The 13,149-nt window shown below is 34.1% G+C and overlaps 1 protein-coding gene across 4 annotated transcripts in view; it reads left to right on the top strand.

Annotated features, from left to right (window-relative positions):
- The window catches only part of FUT8 (fucosyltransferase 8), a 211,179-nt gene that overhangs the window by 52,053 nt on the left and 145,977 nt on the right, over positions 1 to 13,149 (top strand). For all 4 annotated transcript variants that reach the window (XM_019733553.2, XM_074327355.1, XM_019733552.2 and 1 more), the window contains one exon: positions 5,491 to 5,584. The gene's annotated coding sequence lies outside the window, so the exon portion shown is untranslated. The remainder of the gene's footprint in view (positions 1 to 5,490; positions 5,585 to 13,149) is intronic.

The following is a 13,149-nucleotide window of genomic DNA, read 5'->3' as shown; positions in this document are numbered from 1 at the left end:
ATTAAAATCTGATGGAAATTTACAAGGAGTTTTGTTATGGGTCATTTTGTTAGTCATATTAGTTAATGAAAGAGTCATATCAGGAATGCTCAGCTTCTGTGTTTTTGGCAGTTGCCTTGCCTCCTAAGAACACTCTTCTTTTGGGTCTTATCTGTGTTGGCTTCCTGGAAAGTCTTCCTCCACTCTTTGGAAAATCAAGTTGCATCCCCCCCAGTGCTCCATGTGGACCTCAGCTTTCTTAGATTCTTCAGGTAAAACCTCATCCAAGGGGACCGATGAATTGCTTCAAGTCATAATGTTAAACTTAGGTGTTCAGAAGACTACATTTCAGTGAATCTTTGCTTTGGTATTTTCAGCCCCCAAATCTTTCAGTCTCCAGCATCCAGTTTAATAACTTATGGGTTTAGGAACTCTATTTTTAATACCTGTAGTTTTGTTCATTCTCAGAAACTAGGTCATTGGGGCTTTGTCATGGTTAATGAAAAGGGTATTGTACACTTTATTTAGGAGCAAGCTTGGACTGAATGAAGCTAAAACATCGTAGAAATTGTTTCTCTGCTTTAAATACTCATAGGATATAATTTTGCATATTTTAAACTCATTCGCCAGTACAATAATATTTATCTCTCAGAACTTTGGTTATTCTATTGTGCTATTTAGAATTCACATGAATTATTAAAACATTCTAGTAAGCCTTTTAGTGACAGCCTCTGTCTAACCGCTCCTTTAAAACTTGTCTTCAACATTTTCAAAAGTGACATTGGGTCTTACTGGGCCTAGAATTTTTGCTCTATAATGACAGAAGCAGATTGGACCTTTTGGAAGTTAGAAGCAGTGGGGTACGGAAGAGGAGAAAAATCAGACTAAATTTATGTCATGACTGTTTCATCGTGAAATATATTCATAACCATGTGTGCTTTACCTTTCTGAGGGGTGGTGGTGGTAGTTGGAGCAGTTGGGGGCGTGAATTAGGGAGTCATTAAGCAGACTGTATCATGGGGTTTCAGTTATTTCCCATGTGCAGATAACAGTGGTTATTACTAAAATTTTTTCGTCCATAGGATAGTCTCAGGTGCACTATTGGTATGTTTATCACTTTACCCAAGATGAAAATGTAGGCATTATAAGTAACCTCCTGAGTTACTATCTTCTCTATCAGGTTCTTTTCTAAGTGTGGGCCACAGATCCATAACAGTATCGATGTAATTATATCACTTTTATAACTCTGTTGATGTTTTTTTGTAACCTGAGAAAAACACACTGATATTTTCCTTTACTTGTATAGCATTTTTATTACCAATAATTATACTTTCCTCCTGAATGATTTCAGAATGTTTTGGGATGGTATTGGTAAACATAGTATAATTTTGTGGTTAAGAGTATAAACTCTTAAACAAGATTATGTGGGTTTAATTCTCAGCTTTGCCACTTAATAGTTGTGTGACCTAGAGCAAGTTATTTTTTTAATATAATCCTTGCCTCAGTTTCCTTCTCTGTAAAATAGGGAGTATAAAATTATCTACGTTACAGACATGTGTTGAGGATTAAATCATTTTGTAGAGAACAATGCCTACAAATACTATATCCTAAATAAATAATAGTTATTATTAAATATTAGTTATTTTTCACTCACTAAAATAGTATTCTCAGTTTAATAGACTCTAAAAGTAGAAATAATAATTGAAACTTCAGAAAAATTAAATTTAGAAAGTAATTTTTAGGCTAGAGTTTAGACTCTCTCTCACTCACAACCTTTATTAAACTGTAATAGAATGATATTTTTCCAACTTTAATGTGCATACAGATTACTTGGGGATCTTGTTGCCATGTAGATTCTTACTCAGAGGTTTTGGAATAGGCCTGAGATGCTGCCTTCTAGCAAGCTCCCCAGGTAACCTGGATGTGGCTAGTCCTTCGACCATACCTAGTAGTAAAGTGATGGAATGTTCCATTAAGCGATTTTCAATCCCTCTGTCAGTACACTATAAACGTTGGGGTATTTTTTGATTTTGTTTTTTTAATAATATGCCTAGGCTCTACGTCAGACCAGTTAAATCAGATCTCTGGCATTAATGTCCTGGGCGACATCATCATTTTTATAAAAAACAGCCTAGATCATTCTCATGTGTGAACAGTATTAAGAACTACTACTTTAGTCAGTAAGTTAAGAAGCTCCATTTTATGTCTTCATTTACTTTATCTTCTATCATTTTAAACATCTATAGGGACGATGAAGCATTTTGGGTCAGAACTCTCAAAATGGGAGCCAGCTAATATAGTGGCTTGACATTATCTTTTCACTAGACTGAGCTAAAAAGTTTGACTCCTTGAACCTTTCTTCATGGATTCTATTTCCTAGTACTGTCATCATTTTTGTAATCTTTGGGTTCTACCTAATTTTTCAACAGTTTCCTGAAAGTATACTAACTCAAACTCAGTGTAAAACTACTTTAACAAAAGTGAACCATGGCAGAGGCAGAAAAACAAAGTTCCTTCCACTTCTTATACTCTGTGATTTTTTTGTTATTTAAGGGGGCGGGGGACTTGTATTTGTTTCAGACTTTTTATTGGCCTTTTCTTTATTTTGGGGGGCTAAAATGTGTTTTCTACCATGATAGTTGTTTCAATGTATTACTCCCTTAGGTTGCGTTTCCAGTTCCTTCTTTCTCAGCTGTACTTCTTGCATCCATTTCTCATCTTGCACCTATTGGGGGCAGAGACAGTAAATATTTTCCAATGGACTTTCATGTTTTAGGAAAATAGTTTTCCCAAGTGATCAAGATCATGCTGAAGTTTATTCCACCTCGTCATGATGTGTCAGTTAGAATCTGGACAGGGAAACAGTCCACACTAGATATTTCTGCCAAGAAAATTTAATATAGAGAATGGGTTATATTGGTGTTGGAGGGCTGAACGAGCAAAAGGGGGACACTGGAGTAACACAGAGACAATAATTGCAGAAAGCAGCAACCATCTATAGGGCTGGGGGAAGAAAGAGCTTGAAGTAGAGTTTGGGCTCTACTCCACCTTTGGAGAGGAAGTACTGCTGGTACTTCTGAGGGGTACTTCTGAGACTGCCAGAAAAAACTGGTGGGTGTCACCATTTGCTCTTGCTGGGGTGGAGGGCCTCTGCTGGGTCAATGCTGACTGGGAAAAACAATTTCTCCTTCTAGTGCCCTTATTCGTAGTAGGAGGAAGGTAGCTGGCAAAAGAGAAAAATGGTTCCCAGAGTTCTATTTTCCGCATTACCAAGCTGAGTATTAAAGGGTGGATTTGGAGCTGAGAGATGATAGCTGAATAACCAGCACATATGGCCTTCTCCTCTTCTGGTTACACGATGGCATAGGCTTTTGGTCTCTGGGTCTCTTTTGTAGCCACTGGGACCCCACATACTCTTAGTGTCTAGGATTTGGAATGAAAGGATTTATTATTTTAAAATTAACTTGTTTAGTTAATATGATTTGAGGGCACGAGACAGTACCACTTGCTCTAAGATAACTTTGTCACAGCCCTTTTTGGAACCTGAGGTTTAATTATGAGATACTCATTCCTTTGAGTTGCAAGGGGTTTCTGTTTTTCAAGATTCTTTATTTTAAAAATAAAGAAAAAAATTGTGGTGGGAATAATAATGTTGTAAACCAGAGGTTGAAAATTGGTTACTTATTGGCCCAGCAGTAGACTGCAGTGGGAACCAGTCTTTGAACATATTACACCTTTTCTCTCAAATTTTAATGTGTGTATGAATTATTTGGGGGTCTTGTTAAAATGCAGATTCTGATTCAATAGGTCCCTGGACAGGGCCTGAGATCCTGCATTTTTAACAAGTTCTCAGGGAGGCTGCAGATGCTTGTCCCTAGATGAGACTTTTACTCTCCCTCCCTGCTTTGAGAACCACTGGTCTGGCTTGGCTCCTCTGTTGGACTTGGGTCCCGGGGGTTGAATGGTGAGTGATCATAAAATAACTTACTTGCAAGCCTGCCAACTTTCTAGAAATAGTTTGAGCAATCTTAGTAGAGGTATTAATAGCTGTTTATTTCCAGGTGGAAACAGAAGGGCATATACCTCTCAGTAGGTTGACTTTTCCTCCATAATTTTGATGCAGTTGAAAATCTGTGCTTAACTTTTTATTCCCCAAAACTTAACTACTAATAACCTACTGTTGAGTAGAAACATAAACAGGTGATTAACACATATTTTGTATGTTATATATGAATTATGTATTGTATTCTTACAATAAAGTAAGCTAGAGTAAAGGAAATGTTAAGTAAATCATGAAGAAGAGAAAATACGTTTACAGTATTTATTGAATAAACTGTATATAAATAAGTAAACTCACGCAATTTAAACCCATGTTCAAAGATCAACTAATTGTATTTCCCCACTTTTGACTCTTTCATATACTTAAACTTGTCAAAGTACAGGGTCTTGCCTTGTGCCAAATATATGGTAGTCCGTCTTAATGGAACTTTGAATACAGCTCAAATTTATGAAGTTGATTATTCTTTGCATTTGGATTTTACTTTACCAAGGCATCCCTGATTACATGAATAAAAAGTTAATCTTTTATTCAGTTGCCATCCTTCAAGATCCTCTTTCTGCCCTCTCCATTCCACTCCTACCAGACACTTACTGTTGTCTTTACAGACCTAGATTTTCAGCTGGTACTTCATTTTTGTCTGTTGGTGCTTTATATGAATGTTATCCTTACATTTTTAATTTACGCCATGGATAATAATTTAAGCTGTGAACAGAGAATAAAATGTGTTTTCTACCATGATGTTGGTCTCTTTGTCAGCTGAGGTGCAAGAGTTAAAGTGAAAGTTAACAATTCAGGGGATTCCTACAGAAAAGAAGGGTGGGGAGAAAAAGCTCAATTTTAGAATCCTAAGCAAAGCATTTTGATTGGCATATACAGACCCTTGCATGCACACAAACGTCCATATTTGAATATTTATAGAAGGTAATCTGTCAAAATTACTGTTATTTTAATTTGCTAAGCTTGGCTGATTGCTGCAGTTGGATGTTAGTTGAATTCTAGATGAGAAACTGTAAATATGATCCGGTGTGGAACATGATTTTTGTCCTTGAATCTGTTTGGATATTCCTGTCTGTTCCCCCCTCCTCTCCCCAACTCTTTTTTTTTTTTTTTTTACCATGGGGGCTTTTTGTATTGGCTGAAGTTTCATTTTGTTTTTTAAGGAAAAAAATTAAAAGTAAGGTGATAATGGTAAATATATAAAATATTTTTTAATTAAGAAAAAACTATTGACATTTAGTGATCAAGAATTATTTAAATAGAATAAATAGAGTTAACTATTTGTCCAGTCTTTGTTTTAACAGAGCTGTCCCTGAAGAGTTCAGACCTAGAGACATCTCTCATTTGAATGGCCTATGAGCTTTTGTGTGAGTTATGTTTCATGTTAGCAACAAAGAAAATGTATAATTGTAGATAATTAATGTTATCTCTTTCTTTTGTCTTATTTTGCACAGTTGATAATTTCAGTGACCCAGATTCAAGCAATCATATCTTTCTTTGGAAATACCATGTGGTTTCGTCAGCTTCTCATGTTCTAGAGGAAGGAAGGTAAGCCATTTTTCACAATTAATATTGAAATAACTTTGTTAATAAATCAAATTTTTCTCTTTTTAAAAGTTAGGGAACCCTTCTTTAGGTACAGAAAACACTGTATTACTTATTGATGCTTTATCACTGTTCCTCAAAAGAGTCCACTGAGACTACATTATTTCATCTGACTTTCTAAAAATCATATGACACTTTTTGAAGCAGGACTATATTCTGTGATCTGTCTGCTAGGCTGTCTTGTCTCTTTTACATAAGTATTCTCATCTGAATATTTTTACATATGTAACTACCTGCGATGACTTAAGTTTTAATTTTGTTTTTTGCTTTTAATGTTTTCATTTTTTTAATCTATTGTCAAGTGACATAATTGGATCCATTTTGTTGGTTATTATTTTAGCTAGAAACTATGTCAAGTACTAAGTCTCAGTTTTGCTTAGATATTGACTTTGTTTTGGGGTTTCAGGAATGTGGGGTCTCAAATATATTTTATATTTTGCAAATTAAGAGTGCAAGTTATTTATCCAAGTCTGTAGTTGTCCTCTGACTGAAGAGCAAGATTATTAATAATTCCTTAGGATGTTACCCTAGGCTCTAATTTTGTAATGGTTCGCCATCTGTTTACTGTATAAAGGGCTCAGAAATGTCTGTTGTACCTAATGCATCACAGATGTGGAAATAATAATAAAATAAAATTTACATATGTGTAAAATGAATTAATGCTAATATGTGGCCTTGGGTTTGGCCATTCTCATGTTCTTGCTATGTTTGGAGGCTTGTTTTGCAAAATGCTCTCGAATTCCTTAAGGTGAATTAGATACATTCATCTTATTTAACCAGCATGCTTTTGGTTAAGTATGTTAAAACTCAGTTGAATAAAATTTAAGTCAGTAATATAAAAAGTAATGAGCTGTTTTACAGTGTGATATGGAAAATTAACTGTATTTCTTGCTATAGGAAGAACATACAGCACTCTCTACAGTAGATAAAGATTTCCTAAGGGAATTAAGTTTGATAAAGGTCAATTCCACGATTATAGCAAATGTTGGGAATTGGCATCCAAATGTCAAATCAAATTTTTGCTTTCTACTGATTTGTTTTTCTTCCAGAACAAGAATTTTAAAACTTAAATTTGTTTAGGATGGATTATAATGCTATTTTAGGAATTATGGAACAGACTTTATTTTTCTGCAAATTAACTGAGCAGTAAGGGTAACTAGTAGTGAATTGTAGTACTTACTGATAGTTTTCTTTCATAGCCCTTAATGGAAGTTTAATATTTAGGTGTTTATTTAGGAAATATTTTAGCTTGTAATAATGATGTGGGATCTAAATGAATCCTATAATACTTGGTTGTTCACACGTTTTCATTGCTTCAGAAAGAAAGGATGAGTGTATTGTTTAATGATTTGCATTTGATATTTTATATGTAGGGTAAACACTATGGTTAACCATATTTTAGGTAATTTATGTGCCATTGAGACAAATTCAGATCTTCATTTTTTTCTCTCCTTAATATCAGAAGAGTGTTATATATCACTTTATCAATTAGTAAATGTGGAGGTAAAGATTGGAAATGAAAATTTTGTTTTGTTTTCAGTTCAGCACTTAAGCAGCTTTTAGAAGTTATTTCTCCGTTCTAACAATAAGTAAAAAACTGAACAAACTGAAAAATCTCAACTATTCTTAGATCTGTCAGAGAAGTGAGGTCACAGGCCAAACTGTTGCCTTTTGAATTGGAGAGACAGGCAAATACAGAAAATGACAACTTATCCTAGCAGAAACCTCCAAGGGAACCAATACTGGGTAGGAAAACCTGAAGTGTAATTAGTGAATTGCTGGAGGCTCTATGTGGACAAGTCTGCAGGGGACCGAACTATAGGGGACCTCTACATTTTTGTGGTTTTACCTCCAGGAGCTCTGCCATGTCTTCACAGTATCAAAGAAAAATCTCCTAGTGCTTCCTGCAAGGGGGGCGGGGCGGGGGATAACCACTTTGAAATATGCCAAGCATTCTGTTTTTCTTAACAAGGTCTACCATGAGGAGAAAGTATTTTACCAGAACCTTAACCTATTAGGGTGTTATCAGAGACTGACCTGGAGGAAGGGAAGTACCTTATTCTAGCCTGCTCTCCTATCCATCTGAAGAAAAGAAATATCCAAGTCCAGCCCCTTCTAGCCATCTTGTTTCTCCTAATGGTGGGGGGTGGGAGACCCAGAAGAACTAGTTAAGGTCACAGCCTGGGAGCACAGGCTCACTGAAAGATTGATACCTAATCATAGGCCTATAGAAGCTTCTCCTCCCCTCACACCTTACCACATTACTAAATACCTATTTGCTATAGTTCCTTTTACCCAGTGCATTATATCTGGCTTCCAATAAAAAATTACAAGGCATCCTAAAAAGCAAAAAAACACAGTTTAGAGAGCGTAAGCATCAGAATCAGACTCAGACATGGTAGGGATATTAGAATGATCAGACTAGGAATTTACAACAACTATGCCAAGGACTCCAATGGAAGAAGTAGACAACATTCAAGAGCAGATGAATAATGTAAGTTAGAGAGAGAGAAATTCTAAGAAAAAAAGTTAAGAAAATGCTAGCGATCAAAAACACTGTAACAGAAACGAGAATGCCTTTTATAGGCTTTTTAGTAGCCTGGACACAGCTGAGGAAGGAATCTTTCTGAGCTTGAAGATGTACGAGTATCAAGAGAAACTTCTAAAAATGAAGAGAGAAAAAAGACTGAGAAAAAACAGGAAAAACATACCCAAGGACTGTGGGACAATGACAGAAGTATAATATACGCATAATGGGAATACCAGAAGGAGAAGAAAAGGAACAGAAGAGATGTTTGAAGCAATAATGACTGATAATGCCCCCAAATTAATGTCAGATTTCAAACCACAGATCCAGGAATTTAGAGAACCCTAAGCAGGAATCGAGCCCCCAAAATTTCAACTAGGCATGTCATATATAAACTAGAAAATCAAACATACAGATAATAATCTTGAAAGAAGCCAAAGAGGAAAAAACAAATGCCTTATCTGTAGAGGAGAAAAAGTAAGAATTACATCTAACTTTTCTTCAGAAACCACACAAGCAAGAACAGTGAAATAAAGTGTTGAGACCCAAAAGTCAACAATCTAGAATTGTGTATCCTCCCTTCAAAAGTAAAAGAGAATAAAGATTTAGATAAACAAAAATTCAGAGAATTTGTTGCTAGTGGACATGCCTTGCATATGTTAAAGGAAGTTTTTCAGAGAACGAAAATTATATAGACCAGAAAATTAGATCTACATTATAAAAGGAAAGGAGAAAAAATAAGTGAAGGTAAAATAAAAACTTTTATGTTTCTTATTCTTAATTAATCTAACCAATAACATAATTTGTTCAAAATAATAACAATATATTCAATGACTATAGCTTATATATGCGAATAAGTGAAATGAATGATAGCAATGATACAAGGATTGGGAGGGAGGAATTAGGAATATTCTAGTGTACGTTACTTGCACTACCTGTAAATTGGTATAGTGTTATTTGAAAGTGGAATTGGATTAGTTGTAAATGAAAACTCCAGGGCAATGATTTAAAAAAGTGAAAAAAAAAGAAGTGTAATTGACATGTTAAGAGAGGCGAGAAAATGGAATCATAAAATGCTCAATTAAAACCACAAAAGACAGAAAAAGAGTGGAATACAAAAATAGGAACAAAGAACAAGGGCAATGAATAAAAAACAGTAACAAACATGGTAGCTATTAATCCAAGTATATCAATAAATACTTTAAATCTCCTTTTAAGATTGAATAATACTCTGTTTTTTAGATACACTACATTTTGTTTATCTATTCACCCATCAATGGACATTTGGGTTGTTTTGACCTGTTTGCTGTTGTGAATAATGCTGCTGTGAACATTGGTGTGCAAGTATTTGTTCAAATGTGGTAATATAATTTAACATTTAGAAATATTTGAGGTAATGAAATTCTATTTAAGTATGCTAGATAAACATCTGCATTTTCAGTGATATCTGTGAATATTGAATACGTATTGTGTATTCTATGTATTAAGGATATAAAGAGTTATAAAATCATGACACTATTTCTGGAGAACATACACTCTAATAAGAATAATAGGCAGTTTTTATAAAAACGCTACGTGGTAGCATACACTTTTTGAGGCTGAAAAGATATTCACAATCTGATCTAAACCAGCATCCTCTCTCACTAAGATTTTTGCATGTCATCCTAAGCTGTTAGGAGGCAAAATACATGGCCATAATCAACATGCATGTTCCATCAAGCATATGTATTTAACATGTGCATTTAATTTGAAGCATACATTTTGGGGTAATCATACTAAAATGGAACTAAGACCATGACACTCTTCTAAACAATCTTCTCCAGTGACATCCTTAGAGTGACTTACATTCTTTTTTCCAAAGTCTTGTCTCATCTCATCTATCCCGATAATGCTTAGTTATGGATACAGTTCTTATGTATGTAAACTGCTTAAGTATAAATGAGCTAAAAGTAAGAAGGATGAATTCCATATAAGTCTCAAGGTTCTTTCCAGGTTTGTGATTCTAATTTAATCCCTAGAGTACCTGGATTTTCTGAATGAAAGAAAACAGTAAACATGTTTAGAGGTTTCTCAACAGATCTATTTCATAGTAATTTTAAAGCCCTAAATTTGATCAGAAGAAAAACATTTTGATATTTTTGGTATTTCAGTGTTTTTTTTTCCCCCCTAGATTATTTTTCCTGGAGAAGCAAAATAAATCTTCTATTAATTCAGTCATAATTATGCAGTTTAATTGGATTTTTAGGGTTTTTCTGTGTGTGCCAGCTGAACCTTTTAAAGAGTTGTTCGTACTCTTCTTTTTCACCTGAAATGTTAAAGAGAACAAAGGAAAATGTACAACCGCTGTTAGCTTCACGTTTCCTTTGGATGATGTTTTGAAGCCCAATTTTTAAAATTTGAGAATTTCAAACACAGATGCGCAGAGGTTTCAAAAAGGAACACTATAATACTATTTTTTTTCATATTCATCTATTCATTCAGCAGTGAGCCTGAATTGTGAGTGGTGAAGACATTTTATTGCTCATTATTCTGTAGGATGAAACAAATGAAAACAGAATTACTGTATTTCCCTGAAAATAAAACCTAGCTGGACAGTCAGCTCTAATGTGCCTTTTGGAGCAAAAATTGATATAAGACTTGGTCTTATTTTATAGTAAAATAAGACCGAGTCTTATATAATATAATATAATATAATATAATATAATATAATATAATATAATATAATTAATATAATATAATACCAGGTCTTATATTAATTTTTGCTCCAAAAGACTCATTAGAGCTGATTGTCTGGCTGGGTCTTACTGTCGGGGAAACATGGTAATTTTAAAATTAAAACTTACAAAAAAAGGGAGATAATTGAAGAAGTGAAGAAAGATGAACAAGGATGATCATCCTTCATTCAACATATACATGAAAGTCTGCTATCAGACACTCCACTAAACACTGGAAATAAAATCAAATCAGTACCTACAGTCATGGAACTTAGATTGCCTAGAATGTGTGTGGACTATAATAGGCACTTGAAGATATTAGAACAAATGAATATCTGTATTGTAGAGAAGGACTTGGGATAAAGGGCATTTTAGTGAAGAAGTGTGGAGTGTCCGGTTCATTGTATTAGAGATATTTTAAAAAATGAGAACAAATCAATATCTATTAATAGGGAAGGTAGTTAAGTAACTTATAGTAATACACAGAACGTAATACTTTGGAACCCTTAAAGGTAATGACATATATAGAAATGTATTGGCTGACATAAAAGAAGTTCTTTACCTAATGTTGAATTAAACAAACTAGGTTATAGAGCAGGATATATGGAACGATTCCTTTCATTTATGTAGTATGTCTCCCGAGATGGCAGAGAACTGGTAACAATGAATTACTCTTTCTAGGAGGTAAGTTTCCTGTGATCTTTCCTTTATCTCTTATGCATTTCTGTGATTGTTTCTTTTGTCTTACAGTGACAATGACAAGAAAAAAATTCTGAGATGTTCTAAATTAAAATTACAGTAGCAGGAAAGTGAGAGAAAGAGAGAGAACAGCCTGCGGACTAGTTCTGACAAAAGATTGCTCACATATTCCTGTGTATCTGCTGAAATTTAGGGTTAATTTCCATTTGGTTATTTCCTCGATTATCCAAAGAGAGAATAGCAAGGTGCCATAGAACCCCAGGAGCCTCCACTTCTTATTTACACATTAATTTTCCAATCTGGTGCCTACAGCTAATCCACAGGCATGGACACTTCTGTCGTCCTTGTGGACTCGGTTGTGCCTATCCCAGAACTAGCCCTACTCCACCTTCTCCCTTATCCTTTGTCTATAGTTAATGTAACTCCTTTCAGAAAGGCTTACAGTTTTCTCCCCTCTACTTGATGTAAAAATGCTTGCAAAACATTTTTTTTTTCTCCAGGAAGACAGATGTGTTGTCTTTCCTACCTAAGCATGCTGCTGGTGGTTTATATTCTATGACCCAAGACAGGCCTTTTTCTTTTGCTAGCAGTAGCCTAATAAACTCTTTCTTTTTAAAAAAACTTTCAGTCATGGAAATTAAATTTTTTATTTGTTTAACACCGTGCGCTACCATTTAAAAATAAGCTAATTTGAAATATTTTTGGATAAATTGATTTTTAAACTTAATATCTGTATCAAACATATTTACTGGTTGATGGTCCATTGTCCTGTGAATGTAGAATGTTTACTTCATTAAGGAATTCTGCATTTTCTTTCTGGAAGAATATAGTTAACCACAGGGAAATATTTACCTTTAACATTTAACATTTACATTTAACACTCAGACTGTAGTTTTAATGTACATTTTTTTAATGTGTACAATGGTAGGAAAATATTTAATAGTAATTTTAATTTTGTTTTGTAGGTGTTTAGAGGAATGTCTACATAATTAGATGATGGAGAACTGAGCAAGTTCTTCAGTTATTTTGTGTATTTGAAAACTTAGTTTGCTTGTAGTTATTAATATTAGATTGAACTGAATTTTTTATCTGAAGATTTGTTTTTGTTCTCTCCTTTGCTTAGTATGACTATTGATTTTTTAAATTAGGGGAGTGAATACATGTGTTTTGGGAGTCCTGGTTATATCTGGTCAATATTTCAGGTTTTCGTAGTGTGTAATAGGGCAGATCATTACATTATCACTTCATGACTTTGTTCTTCTTAACTTCTTGCAATAACTTGTGTTTTTATCAGGAGAAATTAATAGACTCATGAAAAATGTTTCGTTTTACACATAGATTGTTCATAAACTCATTAGACATACTATAGCAACTTTACTTTTTTTTTTATCTGGAAGATCATGTTGACTCTAGTTTTTGGAATTTCATATGATATGGGATTGAATTTGAAAACTGTCTCGGGGTCTGTTTGCCTTTTTAAATGATATTGTTAAATAATTGTTTAAATGATAAAGGTTAACATTGCTTAGGTATAAATAAAAGTATTATTCCTCTTTAAAACGAGTTTA

Source organism: Rhinolophus sinicus, linkage group LG03, assembly GCF_036562045.2.
Source record: "Rhinolophus sinicus isolate RSC01 linkage group LG03, ASM3656204v1, whole genome shotgun sequence".
Lineage (NCBI taxonomy): Eukaryota > Metazoa > Chordata > Mammalia > Chiroptera > Rhinolophidae > Rhinolophus > Rhinolophus sinicus.
Note: the sequence above shows the minus strand (reverse complement) of the source record. Positions and strands in the feature narration are given on the sequence as shown.